We start from the raw sequence: 13740 nt of genomic DNA, 5'->3' as shown, positions 1-13740 counted from the left end.
AGTAAATTGTCATTGCCCGCAGCCTCCCCACTGTCTAGGACTGGCCACCTAGGATCAGACGTGGCTTATGGCCCACTTTTGTTCTGTTTGATCCTGGTTCCTGCAGAGCCTTTTTTGAGGATTCCAAAAATTTTTGCATTCCAAAGTTTGCATCAGCAACTTCTGGAGGTAGAGAAACTTGAACACGGACAGATCTTTGAACTTAAGTCGTTTCCACTTCCTCAGTTTACTGTTGAAGACAGTCAGACTGAAAAAGACCAGGTCACTCTGCAAGGTGGTGCAGATGAGGGGACAGCTTTGGAGTCAGGCTGCTTTGGGCCCAAGTCCTGACTCGCCCACTTTGACCTGCAGTGCCTCTGACCATACGCCTGGACTCTAGACCTCGGTGTCACCTGGCTAGGAGATCACTGCCTCACCAGGCTGTCCCCATGCAGTGAGAGCATGGAGGGAAAGTGCCTGTGTAGGACGAGAGTCCACCAGTCTTCCCTAGGACAGAAGGCTCTGGAGTCCTCTGCGAGACACCTGCACCTCTGACTCAGTGGCCACGTACCTACAAACAGGCCCCTACCTACCTCGTCCCAATTCAGTGTGGGAAACAAGAAAGCTCTTTTCCAGTATAGGCCTCCTGGGGAGAGGTAAGGAGAGCATCTACTCTGAGTTTCATCTTGCTAATGATGGAATCATGGGGACTTAAGAGATTACGGGCTCAGATGGGGCAGGAGTGGGTGGATCCTCAGAGATTCACCTAGTCTGACCTCATTTTCTAGGGGAATGTTTTTAAAAGCCCCCTAAAGAAAAAATGACTTGCCTAAGGTCCCCCACCATATCTGTGACCCAGTTGGGACCTCACCCTTGGGTCTAGGGACCCCCTGCTCTTGGTTCTGAATAAGGCTGCCTAACTTCATTCTGGGGGAAGGCAATGGCAATCCACTCCAGTACTCTTGCCTGGAAACTCCCATGGACAGAGGAGCCTGGTAGGCTGCAGTCCATGGGGCTGCAAAGAGTCGGACATGACTGAGAGATTTCACTTTCACTTTTCACTTTCACGCATTCATCGGCGAAGGAAATGGCAGCCCACTCCAGTGTTCTTGCCTGGAGAATCCCAGGGATGGGGGAGCCTGGTGGGCTGCCATCTATGGGGTCGCACAGAGTCGGACACGACTGAAGCGACTTAGCAGCAGCAGCAGCAGTAACTTCACTCTAATTTAGTCATTTAATTTTGAATTGAGGACAGGTTTGTGCTGGGCCACTTACAGGGCTGTTATCACACCTTATTACTCCAAATAGAGTACTAGAAGGAGGGAGCCAGGCATACAGGGGTCATACAAGGCAAGGGTGAGGGTGGGGCAGGGAGCTGATGGGGAGCCACTCTCAGGCCACTCTTGACAGCTGGATGGGCAGTCAGCCCCTTGGCCATAGAGCCCCCTCACCGCCCCAACTTAGAATGTGCTGGGGAGAGTTGGGGGAGGGGAGGAAGGTCCAAGTAGCTCTGTTAAAAATCCTTCCTTTGTTGTCTCAACATTTCCAAGTACCAGACGGGCTTAGACGTAAGCCTCTTTTTCGCTCAGGCTGTGGCCTCTCTACTGTCCTGCTTTGCTCATTTGCATTGATACCACAGCCCTGATGTCTTTGTGGATTCACAGGGTCGAGAGGGGTTCCCTTAATGCCTTCCAGGTTTCCCCTCCGTACTTCAGAAACATTTTATGAATGGAATGCACACATGTATTAGATAAATGGTCTTTCATCTGGGAAGGAAGAGAGGCCAACATTTGTTGAGCTCCAACTGTGCCAAGCATAGCGCACGCTTGGCTTCTGGTTTGCTTCAGCCTTCCCTGCAAGGGACGTCCAACGCTATGGATTTTAGAGGTGAAGAAATCAAGACCCTGCAAGGTAAATAATGTGCCCCAGCCCACCCAGTTGGTGGTCAAGTTAAGTCTAAACTCTGCTCTGAATGACTCCAAATTCAGGCTATTTATCTGTTCCCTAAGCTGTCTTTCAAGTCTTAAGAATGGAGTCTTCTGGAACGATTCCAATTAATAGTCTGGCTGCTAGGACTGTGGGCCTTTGAGGTTTCTCTGGCCCCCTAATAAAGTGATTTCTGATGAAAACCCACGGATATCCTCCCTTCCTGTGACCCCCTCCTCCATGACCTACAGGACATTGGCGGAGCTTGGAAATACAGGAGATGCAGACACCAAAAGGATGTTAGGGGCCCCCTTTTCTTTATTCAGAGTCTGGGGGGGTCACTCCTTCCCAATAAACTCCCAGGAAGCAATCTACCAACCAGGACTGGGCGACGAGGGTGGGGGAGTGCTCCGCCTGTTGAGTCTGGGGGAAATGAGGCCACGGAGCCCCGGAAAAGGCCCGGGTCACCCAACATCCTGCCCTGTCTCCCCTGTGAGGCCCCATTGTCCTGGCTCGAGCTCGCAGGCTGGCCTTCCCTTGCCGCTGCAGCATTCATCAGCTGGCTCTGAGGCCGATTCTGAGTTGGTGCTATTTGTAGAATCTTCTTAAAATACCACAACAGTGCCATTCACGGAACGTCTGCACGGCGATCGATGGCGGAGGCGGGAACAAAGCTCTGCTGTGCTCGGCATCCCGTTCAGGCCTCAGCCAGAGGGCAGCCCTCCGCTGCGCTGGTGGGCGGGGAAGCCGAGGCTCTCCCTGTCCTGGGTGCTCCTGAGGCATGGACTCTGGCCCCTCACTCTGGCCTGGAGTGCATCCTGGACCAGGCTGGCCAGCAGAGGGAGTGCAGGATGGCATTAGGCTCTCTGTAAGTAAAATCCTGCACTTTATGGTGGCTCTTCATGGGGAGGTCAGGTCTAGTCCATCCCATCAGCAGGCCACACCCAGGCTTGCTCAAGGACAGTAGTGTGGATGGACAGAAACAAAGATCAGTAAAGGGTCATCAGGGAGGGACCCATAAAGATGTAGCCTTTGCGCCCAGCGTCAAAGGCTCTGGCATCTCAGTTCCCTATATGTTTTTTCTCAGTTTCATCATGAGATGTGTCACAGCAATGTCCTCATCAACTGTGTTTCTCTTCCCCCACCTCAGCAGTACCCACAGCATCTTCTCAGGAACATTTGCTCTCGGCGTGTCTCAGTATCTTAACAAGTGTCACCATTAATGATGTGCTTTCTGGTACCTGGGAAGTGCTCAGTAGAGCTGAGTGTTTTCTCTGCGGTTGGACCTCTCGGAGCCTTTACCATGCCAAAGAACCATGGACTGGGCCCCCTGCACTTACCCTCCAGGCCCTTCCTCACAGCTGCTGGCTGAGCAGTGATGTTCTAGCCGGACCTTCCTGTGGCCCCTCCAGAATGTGGATGTGGCGGGAGCCCCAGGAGGAGTACCCATCTGTTCAAAAGCTTTGACGACTTTCTGGTTTTTGTCTTTCCCTCTCATTGGTACCTAGCCATGTGTTGCATAGAAAATCAGACATTCTTCCAAAGGAGGCATCTTAGCTGGCCTAGCCTCTGCCTGAGGCTGAGCCTGCAGTGGACCTAGTTTGGGGGGTGCTGTGGGACCTGGTGGGTAGCAGGCCCTGAGAGGTGGGAGGAGCTGAGGTTTTGATCCCTAGCCCCACCAGCTCTGCTGAAGGGAAAAGCACTGGACAGCAAACTGGTGAGGCATAAAATCTCAGCTTTGGCCCTCTGGCTGGAGATTTGGGGCACTTTTCTTCTGTAGAACGTGGGAAGGTAAGACTGTTGCGTAACTCCTGCAGGTGGGATTCACAGAAGCTGCAGTGTGAACGGGGGCCTCCAGAGGGCGCCATTCATTTAGACTACAATGAGAATGGCTGCCTGGCGGGAGGAAGGGGTGGGCAAGCACTCTGACTCCAGCTTGAGTGTTGGCCTCCAGGGGTGTCCCATTCATTCAAACTATAAGGTGGATGGCTGCTTCCAGAGGGTTCCAGGCACTTAGAGTACCATGTGAGTGGCTGCCTGCTGGAGTCCTGTGGGGGAGTGGTGCTGGCTAACAGCTGTGCTGTGCTTAGCCACTCAGTCATGTCTGACTCTGCGACCCCATGGACTGTAGCCCAGCAGGCTCCTCTGTCCATGGGGATTCTCCAGGCAAGAATACTGGAGTAGGTTGCTATGCCCTCCTCAGGGGATCTTCCCAACCCAAGGATCAAACCCAGTAACAGTGAACTTATTAAACTTCCATCCTGGCATTAGCAGGACTTCTTACTTTTCTGATTGTTTATAACTGGCCTCCAGGAAGGAGGCAACTTTAAAAAAAAAATAGTACGTTGTTTTTTAAGGAATCTGAAGAATTTGGTTGAAGAGTTTGGGGAGAATGTTAGCTAAAGCTCTGAGGTCTCACACACCTGCTGAAGATGGGCCCACGTTCTGGTGAACCCGTGCCGAAAGGAAAAGAGCATCAGAGATCCATGGTGTCTGTATCAAAGCAAAGGATTTCTCATGTGCCCAGCACAGAATTTGTGGCTCAACAAACGTCCACATGACCGACGAGCAGAGCAGAAAGGAACTGGGAAAGTTGGACTGACTATGAAGTGCTGGGTGGGAGTCCCATAGGCCCCCAGGCACTGCACTGCTGTCAGGCAGGTCTCTTTCCTCAGGCCCAGTCTCCTCACTCAGCCCTTCTCCTTGGCTCTCCCTGTGGTGGCCTTGGGGAGGGGGCTGAACCCACCTTTGGTGGAGGCAGAAAAGGTAGGAACGCCCCCTCCCCCACTCCTCCAAGTGCTCCAAGGTAACTCAGGCTCCAGGCAGGTTTCTCCCCCACTTGGAAGAATTCCTGTAATGGGGAGGTTTTGTGATGCAGAATAGGGGAAGGGGCCTAGGAGCATCTCCATGATAAAGAGCAGAGAGACGGTGCATTCTCCCAGACTCTGAAGGAAAGAGCGGATGTCCTTGTTGCTCTTTTGGCTTCTTGGGCTGCTTCCCAGTCTGTGGCTGACCCACTTGCCCTTGACTCCCTGAGGTCCAGGGCTTCATCTCTGTGTCCCCAGTTCCCTAGCATGGTGTCTGGTAGGTTGTTCAGGATAGGATTCGAGACTGTCCATCAGGGCAGCAGTTCTCAAGTACCTGTCCAGAGGGGCACCTGGGGACAAACAAGAACTTCCTCCTGGTGGTGGGAGGAGTGGAGATGTAGGCACAGGCTGTCTGCCAATGTGCATAGGCTGGTGTCAATGATAAGAATGTAATCTGGGTCATTGGACAGCATCAGCCCCTGCATCAGGCCCCAGGCTGTTCCCCATGGTGCCAGGCTGGGGCGCCTGGGCACTGGGAGGACACAGCCAGAAAAAGGGGTTCAGGGCAGGTGTACTGGGTCTGTGCTTTTCAAGCAGCTGGGCTTGAACCAGAGGTGGGGATCATTTGGGAGAGGGATGAGAGAGGATGCCACTAGCATTTTTTTTAAATTGATGCTTGTAATTACAAAGTAATTTTCAAAAAATGTTTGAATTAATTTATTTTTGTCCTGTGCTGGATTTTCCTTGCTGCACCTGCTCTCTCTAGTTGTGATGAGTGGGGGCTACTCTGTAGTTGCAGTGTGCCGGCTTCTCATTGCAGTAGCTTCTCTTGTTGCAGAGCATGGGCTCAAGGGCTCCAGGGCTCAGTACTTGCAGTTCTCAGACTCTAGTGCACAGGCTCAGTAGTTATGATGCATGGGCTTAGTTGCTTTGTGACATGTGGGATATTCCCGGATCAGGATTGGAATTGCATTGCCAGGTGGATTCTTTACCACTGAGCCATGAGGGAAGTCTCCCAAAGTGATTTTAAGAATCTAACTGTGCAGTTTCTGGAGACAGAGAGCAGGGTGTGTTGTAGGAAGGGGGACTCCCCTTCCAGGGCCCGAAGTTGGGCTCTTGTCTAACACTCGGAAAAGAATTGTCCAAGGAGACACGTGCTGACAAAGCAAGAGATTTTATTGGGAAGGGCACCCAGGTGGAGAGCAGGAGGGTAAGGGAACCCAGGAGAATTGCTCTGCTGCGTGGCTCGCAGTCTTGGGTTTTATGGTGATGGGATTAGTTTCCGGGTGGTCTTTGGCCAATCATTCTAATTCAGAGTCTTTCCTGGTGGCACACGCATCGCTCAGCCAAGATGGATGCTAGCAAGAGGGATTCTGGGAAGTGGACGGACAGGTAGTGTCTCCTCTCGACCTTTCCCAAACTCTTCCGGCTGGTGGTGGCTTATTAGTTCCGTATTCCTTATCAGGATCTCCTGCCATAAAATAACTCATGCAAATGGTTACTATGGTGCCTGGCCAGGGTGGGCGGTTTCAATCAGTGTGCTTCCCCTAACAGGTGCAGTGGGGCTTAGGACACGGCCCGCCACCCCCGCCCCCACCCCGCAAGGAGTTCAGTACCTGCCTGAAAGTGAAAGTCACTCAGTCATGTCCAACTCTTTGTGATCCCATGGACTGTAGCCTGCCAGGCGCCTCTGTCCATGGAATTCTCCAGGCCAGAATACTGGATTGGGTAGCTGTTCCCTTCTCCAGGGGATCTTCCCAACACAGGAATCAAACCCAGGTCTCCCTCATTTCAGGCAGATTCTTTACCATCTGAGCCACCAGGGAAGCCCAAGAATACTAGAGTGGGTAGCTTATCCCTTCTCCAGCAGATCTTCCTGATCCAGGAATCAAACCAGGGTCCCCGGCATTGCAGGCAGATTCTTTACCAGCTGAGCTACCAGGGAAGATAGTACCTGCCTAGGCTTTACTTATGCCCCGAGGGTGGGAGGGCTTGGAGCCCCAGAAGCCTAGCCTTGTCCTCACACTTCCTCCAGATCACCACCGAGAACAAGACAGATCCTGAACCCAGATGTTGTCACCCCCTTCACTCACACCAGCGCTTCTCCCCAGACATCTGCCATCCTTCCCACCTCTGGACCCACTCTCGCCCTCCTGGGTGCAATAAGGTACACAGAGGACCTCAGGACTTTTTCCACCTTGGCACTTGCTGCCTACCCTCCTTCCCTCCATGCCAGGACCAGCCCCTGAAGTCACTTAGTTCTGGGCTTAAGGACCCCTAAGACTGGCCCTTCCTGACCCCCTGTTTAAGTAGCAAGCCCACCCCATCTTTGTGGCAGTCACCCATTTGCACCCCCTCCCTCTTTGGTTCGCTCCCTCATCCTTTGTCCATCTCCACCAAGAGTAAGCTCCAGGGGGCAGGGCCTTGCCCTCCCCTTCCCCTAGGGCACTCCCTCCACCCCATTCCTGTGCCAGGCACAGAGTAGGGCCTCAAGGAGTATCTGTTGCCTCATTGAAAGAAAGGGCCTCCGTACACATGCTGGCCAGGCCACACCCAGCCCACTGAGATTTCCTGCATCAGTCAAGTCCTGTAGAGAAGGTGGGAAGGGGCAGGGGCTGGGGGTGTGGGAGAGGGATGTTAAACTCCCTGGGCCCATCCATGACCCATCGTGACTGGAAGCCTTGGGTTCCTGCTCCGCTTGTGTCCCCTGGCTGGCAATTCTGATCCACACTTCAGGAGGCTGCACTGACCATGCCAGCAGAATGGAGGCCCCAGGCCCCCAAACAGTGGCGCTCACCATCTCACATCGCGGTGGGCTGTCCCTCCTTCCCCATTTCATTTCCTGCCCTGTTTCCCAAGCCCACTACTATTCTCTAACTTTGGTTTTGGGGGAGGCAGGCTAAGACACACAGTGTTAGGGGGAAACATTCTCAGAGGTAATGTGAAGTAACAGAAGACACCAGTTCCATGTGGTTTAAAAACAGCTCCTGCTAGCCCAGAGTGCTGCAGCTATTTAACCAATGTCCACACGCCCACCTGGACAAAGCTCTCTATTAGGTGTCAGGAGAGGTGCAGGGGGATGCATCTCAGACCCGAAGAAGCCTTGGAGGGGAGACCCAGGAGGCTGGGAACCTGGGACTGGTGGGAGACTGAGGAGAGTCTTGGATGCAAATCAAGTTTGCGCTATTACCAGATCCTGGGCCTTGGGAGGGGCTTCGCTGGTAGCTCAAACAGTAAAGAATCTGCCTGCAATGCAGGTGACATGGGTTCAATCCCTGGGTAGGGAAGATCCCCTGGAGAAGGGAATGGTAACTCACTCTAGTATTCTTGCCTGGAGAATTCCATGGACAGAGGAGCCTGGTGGGCTATAGTCCATGGGGTTGCAAAGAGTCAGACACGACTGAGCGACTAACACACACAAACACAGGGCTTGGGAAACCAAGCCACTGGCCTCAGCTTCTCCTGCACATAGTACGGATGGTAATGTGATCAGAACATTGACTTCCTAAAGTCACTTGGAGGGGTACCCATCTTTGCAAGTACCAGCAGTGTGGGGATGGCAGGACTAGTGAAGCTGCAGGAGGGCCTTTGTTTTCTCTCTGCAGCTGATGTTTGCAACGTTGTAGAAGTTAATCCCTCTTCATGGGTACTAACCAAGGAAGCAGGGGCAGAGCATGCACTTCATAAATGTTAGTTCCCTTTTTTCTTCTTTAGAATAATGAATTAAGCCAATTTTCCCTCCAGGTCACTGAGCATAAATCTCATTTCCCGCCCCCCCCCCCCATTTGAAAGTGCCAGATCCACTCCCCCTCTGCAACCCCCACCTTGGAACAGTTTAGAACCTCCTCCTCATCTGACAGTTGGGATATTCCATTTTTGTATGTTGCTATTTTTAGCTTATTTTTTTTTCTACGCAAAAGTTATTTTTAAATGAGGGGGTAGGCTGCTGGGAGGACATTGTCCTTACAATCAATGGTGTTTTCCAGTCCTGTTCTGGGTTTCCTGGGAGGTCAGGAGACAAGAGGAACTAAGTCAGGCCAGGCCCAGAGCCCAGCGAGCTGAGCTGTTGGTGGGGGGTGGCCCTGGCGATACAGTTCTCAAAGTGTGGTCTTGCCCCCCACACGCCCACGCTCAGCCCCGCCCTTCACCTCCGCCTTCCCTTCTGGCCTCCTTTATGCTCTGAAGGTGCAGATTTGCTTTTGTGGTAATGGCTGAAGCCTGCCCCCCCCCCCCCCCCCCGCCGCCCCCCACGGCCAGGCTGCATTATCCAAGAGGCAGGGCCTGTGTCACTGTGTGTCCCCAGCACATGACACAATGCCTGGCACGTGGTGGGCCTGTAACACACATTTTGTGGAAGAGGGAATGGGATAAGGAAAATTGGAAGTGGGTGAGGGGCAAACAGGGAAGGTGAACTTGAGCTGGGTTTTGATGAATGAGTAGGAGTTTACCAGGTGGACAAAATGGAAAAGGCATCCCAAGAAGAGGGAATGGCATGTGCAAAGACAGAGGCATGAAGCACATGGTGTATCCTGGGAACAAGAAATAGGATGGAGTGCCTGAAGGGTCCAGTGATAGGAGGAGTAGCTGGCTGGGCTGAGGACATCCCCTCAGCTCATCACAGAGGAGCCCCAGGGGGAAGCAGTGAGCAGGGACGTTTCCTGGAGGTAAAGGAGAGAGGCAGTAATGTGGAGTTTTTACCAGGGAAGGGAGAGACCTGCTTCGTATTTCAGAGGGAACACTCTGGCCAGACCCAAGCATTCCCCAGCTGGCCCCACGTTCTTCCCTCACTTCTGCAATTGTCCCTGTGAGAAAAATCGCAGCCCCAGTTTTCCTACAGGGTGCTACCCTGAGCAAGGTCAACACGGATTCCCTAAAAACCCAAACATCCCCAGAACCACAAAAGAAGATTTCCCAGGGAGATACTGGTTTTGAGAAATGAAACTCTGCTGAGGGGATGGGCGACAGAAGGGGAACTTGGAATGCAAACCAATTGGAGGACCTTTGGGACATTTTTCTAAATTAAAAGTGCTCCGAGCACAGGGTAGGTCTGGCTTCCCCAGGGCCAAACCAGGAGCTACCATCTCCCTTAACAATGAAAAGAAGCAGTGATTATTCAAGAAAGTAATCTGTGCCTGTGGGAACACACACACAATAATACACATACTCAATAACACACACACGCAATAGTACACACACAACACGCAATAACACGTGCAATAACACACACACACACAATAACACACATAGAAGCACTTCAAAGAGCCTATAGCAAGAAGTAAGCCTCCTATGGACATGAGTTTGAGTAAGCTCTGGGAGTTGGTGATGGACAGGGAGGCCTGGTGTGCTGCAGTCCATGGGGTCGCAAAGAGTCCGACAAGACTGAGCGGCTGAACTGAAGCCTCCTATACCTGAGCGCCTTGCCTCTTCTCCTGAGCTGAGCCTGGTTCCCTGAATCCTTGTCCTTCCAGAGATGGAGCACAACAACCACCCCCACCCCATGTGCCCACATCACTTTCACACAATTGGCAGCATGTGCTTGATGCTGTATTTTGCTTTTTCCGCATAATAATGTATCATCTTGTATCACATAGTTCCATGAGCTTCTTTTTTTGGATGTACATCACTTATTTAACCAGCACATTATATATTTAACCTGATGGACAGTTGGGCTGTTATCCTGTTATTCTTACTGTCTCCTTAGGCACATGTGCAAATTTATCTGAAGGATAAATCCCCTAGGAATGGACTGCTGAGTCATTTAAAATTTTGATAGATATTGTAGTGCCCCCCAGTCAGTGGTTTTGCTTCCCGTGGTTTCATTCTCTGTGGTTTCAGTTACAGCCAACTGCAGTGTGAAAGTACATTACATGGAAAATCCCAGCAATAAAACACATATGTTTTAGATTGCACACAGTATCAAGTTGAAATCTTGTGCTGTCCTGCTCTGTCCCCTGGAGATTAATCCTTTTGTCCAATGGCTCCATGTATACATATACCCAGCTACTCAATGTACATATACTTAGCAGCCCACTCGGTCATCAGGCTGTCGAGGTATCACATTCACGTAACTTTTATCACAGTATATTGTTATAATTGTTCTATTTTGTTGTTCATTGTTAATCTCTTGTGTACATGCCAAGTAGCTTCAGTCATATCTGACTCTGTGACACTATGGACCATAGCTGATCAGGCTCCTCTGTCCATGAATTTCTCCAGGCATGAATACTGGAGTGGACTGCCATGCCCTCCTGTAGGGGATCTTCCTGACCCAGGGATCGAACTTGCATTTCTTATGTCTCCTGCACTGGTAGCCGGGTTCTCTACCACTAGTGCCACCTGGGAAGCCCTAACCTCTTACTGGGCCTAATTTATAAATTACACTTTATGCTATCCATAGTTTCAGGCATCCGCTGGGTGTCTTGGAGCAAATCCCCAGTGAATGTGGGGGTGAAGGGCTATTATCAAGTTATGTAGCACAGAGAGACTGTAGGAAATTCCATATTACTATTCATTACAATGAAGAAAGTTGTTGACTTTCTTGTTGTCTGCCCCGGGTCAGTGTGTCCAGCTGTGAGCCCCACACCCCTTGGTGAGCTGGCCATCTGGTTCTGAGTGACTCCAAGGTGACAGGGTGCCCAGCACCCAACCTGTTTCCCACTATGCACAGTCTGCAGCTCACAACCCACACGTGATGTGAGGTTTCTTTCACTTGCCACTTTAAATTCTGTTTTCATCTAGTGTTCCAGATATCATGGTTCAAATATCAAAAGGCCAAAGTTAGTCTCCCTGCACCCTTTTTCTCTAGCTGTCCACTTTCCCCCCCAAACAACTGCTGCTCCCAATGTCTTTGTCTCTTTCCAGTGATATTTTGTACAAACCCTGTATGTTTCTGTTCTTCCTTCCTCCTTCCCTTCCTTTACAAAAATGACCGCGTGTTCTTCTTCCTTTTGTTTTTTCACTTAACAGTATCTAACAGAGGACATTCTGGCTACAGTGAAATAATAACCTGCAAATCATCACATTTGATAAATATCTATCCCTTTCGTCTCCTTTTGTCTTTGTCATTTCACTTTCTTTTCTTTGCCTTGAAAATATTTTAAACTTTCCTGTAGTGAAATTTTTTTCATGGGCTCTGGTTTTGGGGTAGTATTCGAAAGGCCTCTCTCACTTTGAGATTATACAAAACTTCTCCCACAGTTGATCCTGGTACTTTTGCAGTTTCATTTTTAATCTTTAAATCATTGATTAATCATGATTTTTTATTTTGTTGTAAGATGTGCTGTAAGTATCCAACTTGACATTTTTTCTCCAGGTGACTATCCAGTTGTCCCTATTTCATTTATTAAATAATCCGTCTTGTCTTTGCCCATTTGAAGTAACTCCTTAATTCTGTTCCAAACTCTCAAATACATTTGAGTCTATCTCTGTTCATGTTTTGCAGTACCATGCTGTTTTAATTATTATTGCGGTATACTTTACTCTGTTTTAATAATTGGTAGGGCTGGTTTGACTTCCTTATTCTTTTTTACAAAAATGCATTTGCTGTTTTTGCTTGTGAACTTTTGAATCAACTTGTCTAATTTAAAAAGAAATGCTATTCGTACTTTATTGTGTTAAATTTATGGACTAAATTAGGGGGAACTGGTATCTCCAGTTCAGTAGAGTATCTCCAGTCCAGTAGAGTTTTTCTATTCTATGGATGGTGTGCATTTCTCTTTCTTCTCATTTATAAGTAGATTGTGATTTCTGTATATTCTGTATATTTTGTATCTGGCTACCTTACTGAATTGCATATTGCTTGTAGTGGTTTTTCATATCACTGACCTAGGTTTTTCGCACATATAAATAATAACAGGAATGATGATAACATAATACCCTCCCCTCCTGCTTTAATAGTTTCATGTTCTCTCTGTAATTGCACTGGCAGATACTTCCAGGAAAATGGTAAATAACAGTGGTGATGTGGGCAGGCTTGTTTTGTGGCTGACTTTGATGGGAATGCTGCTAGCATCTCTCCCAGGGTTGGCTTTGGGTACATCCATGTTGAGGAAGGATCCATCTGTTCTTACTTAACATAGAATTTCTGTCAAAATGGATGTTGAGTGTTCTCATGTGCCTCCTGAGTTTTCTCTTGTACCCGGGCTGTGGGTCTACCAGGTGCCCTGCTGGCCCCAGACCTGCCCCTGCCTGGCAGCTCCTGGGGAAGCTGGTGCAGCAGTGAAGGGCTGTCTGGGGGCTCTCGTTTCTGGACTGGGATACTTTCCATTGCAAGGAGCAGAAAAACCCTCCTAATGAGCTTAAATCAAAGGAGATGTGTTATTCTCACAGATCGAGAAGCCCTGAGGTACGCAGCTCCTGGCTGAGCAATTCAGGGACTCAGCCAAGTCAGCAAGAATGTGGGCCCCTCCTTCCCCCACCCTCCTTGGCCTTTTGGTTGGCTTTGGGGGCTGGTCCCATGGTCACATGACCACCAAACGTCCCAGAGACAGACAAGCAGGTCACCCCCTCGAAAAGAGAAGACTTTTGGTGAGGTCCTTCTTAGAAGTCAGGAAGCTTTTCTCGGAATCTGAGACTTCCCTTGTGTCCCAGAGGCTGCATCCTCCAGTCAGCCTGTGAAGTAGAACTGCTTTCTGTTTCTTTAAAAATCTTCCTTAAAAAAAAAAAAAAATTTAAAAAATAAAATAAAATAAAAATCTTCCTTAAGCACTCATTTTTTAATGGCTACATATGATTCCTTCTGGTTGCTGTACCCACTTTCCTGAGCCATCCCCCGACGTTGTTGCACTGGGTTCTGCTGTTGCCTCCTGTTGGGGCGTTTTGAGTTCCCAACACTCTGGGTGCTGCTGTGACCACTGCCTTTCTCCGGCGAGTTAGAATTTTACTTTTGGTTCCAGCTCATCAAGAGGTGCAGTGGAAAGCTCAGAGTCGGGGCCCAGAACCCCACAAATGACAGGGCTCAGGCCGTGGGGAGTCTGCAGGGGGTCCATTACATGCTGACTGCTTGGGGGTGGGGGCTCTAATTCTCTGC

The 13740-nt window shown here is 50.0% G+C and overlaps 1 protein-coding gene across 10 annotated transcripts in view; it reads left to right on the top strand.

The window, feature by feature from the left end:
• ARHGAP22 (Rho GTPase activating protein 22) overlaps positions 1-13740 on the top strand; it is a 176708-nt gene that overhangs the window by 113814 nt on the left and 49154 nt on the right. The window lies entirely within an intron of this gene.

The sequence above is a fragment of the Cervus elaphus genome, chromosome 15, assembly GCF_910594005.1.
Source record: "Cervus elaphus chromosome 15, mCerEla1.1, whole genome shotgun sequence".
NCBI classification, from domain to species: domain Eukaryota; kingdom Metazoa; phylum Chordata; class Mammalia; order Artiodactyla; family Cervidae; genus Cervus; species Cervus elaphus.
Note: the sequence above shows the minus strand (reverse complement) of the source record. Positions and strands in the feature narration are given on the sequence as shown.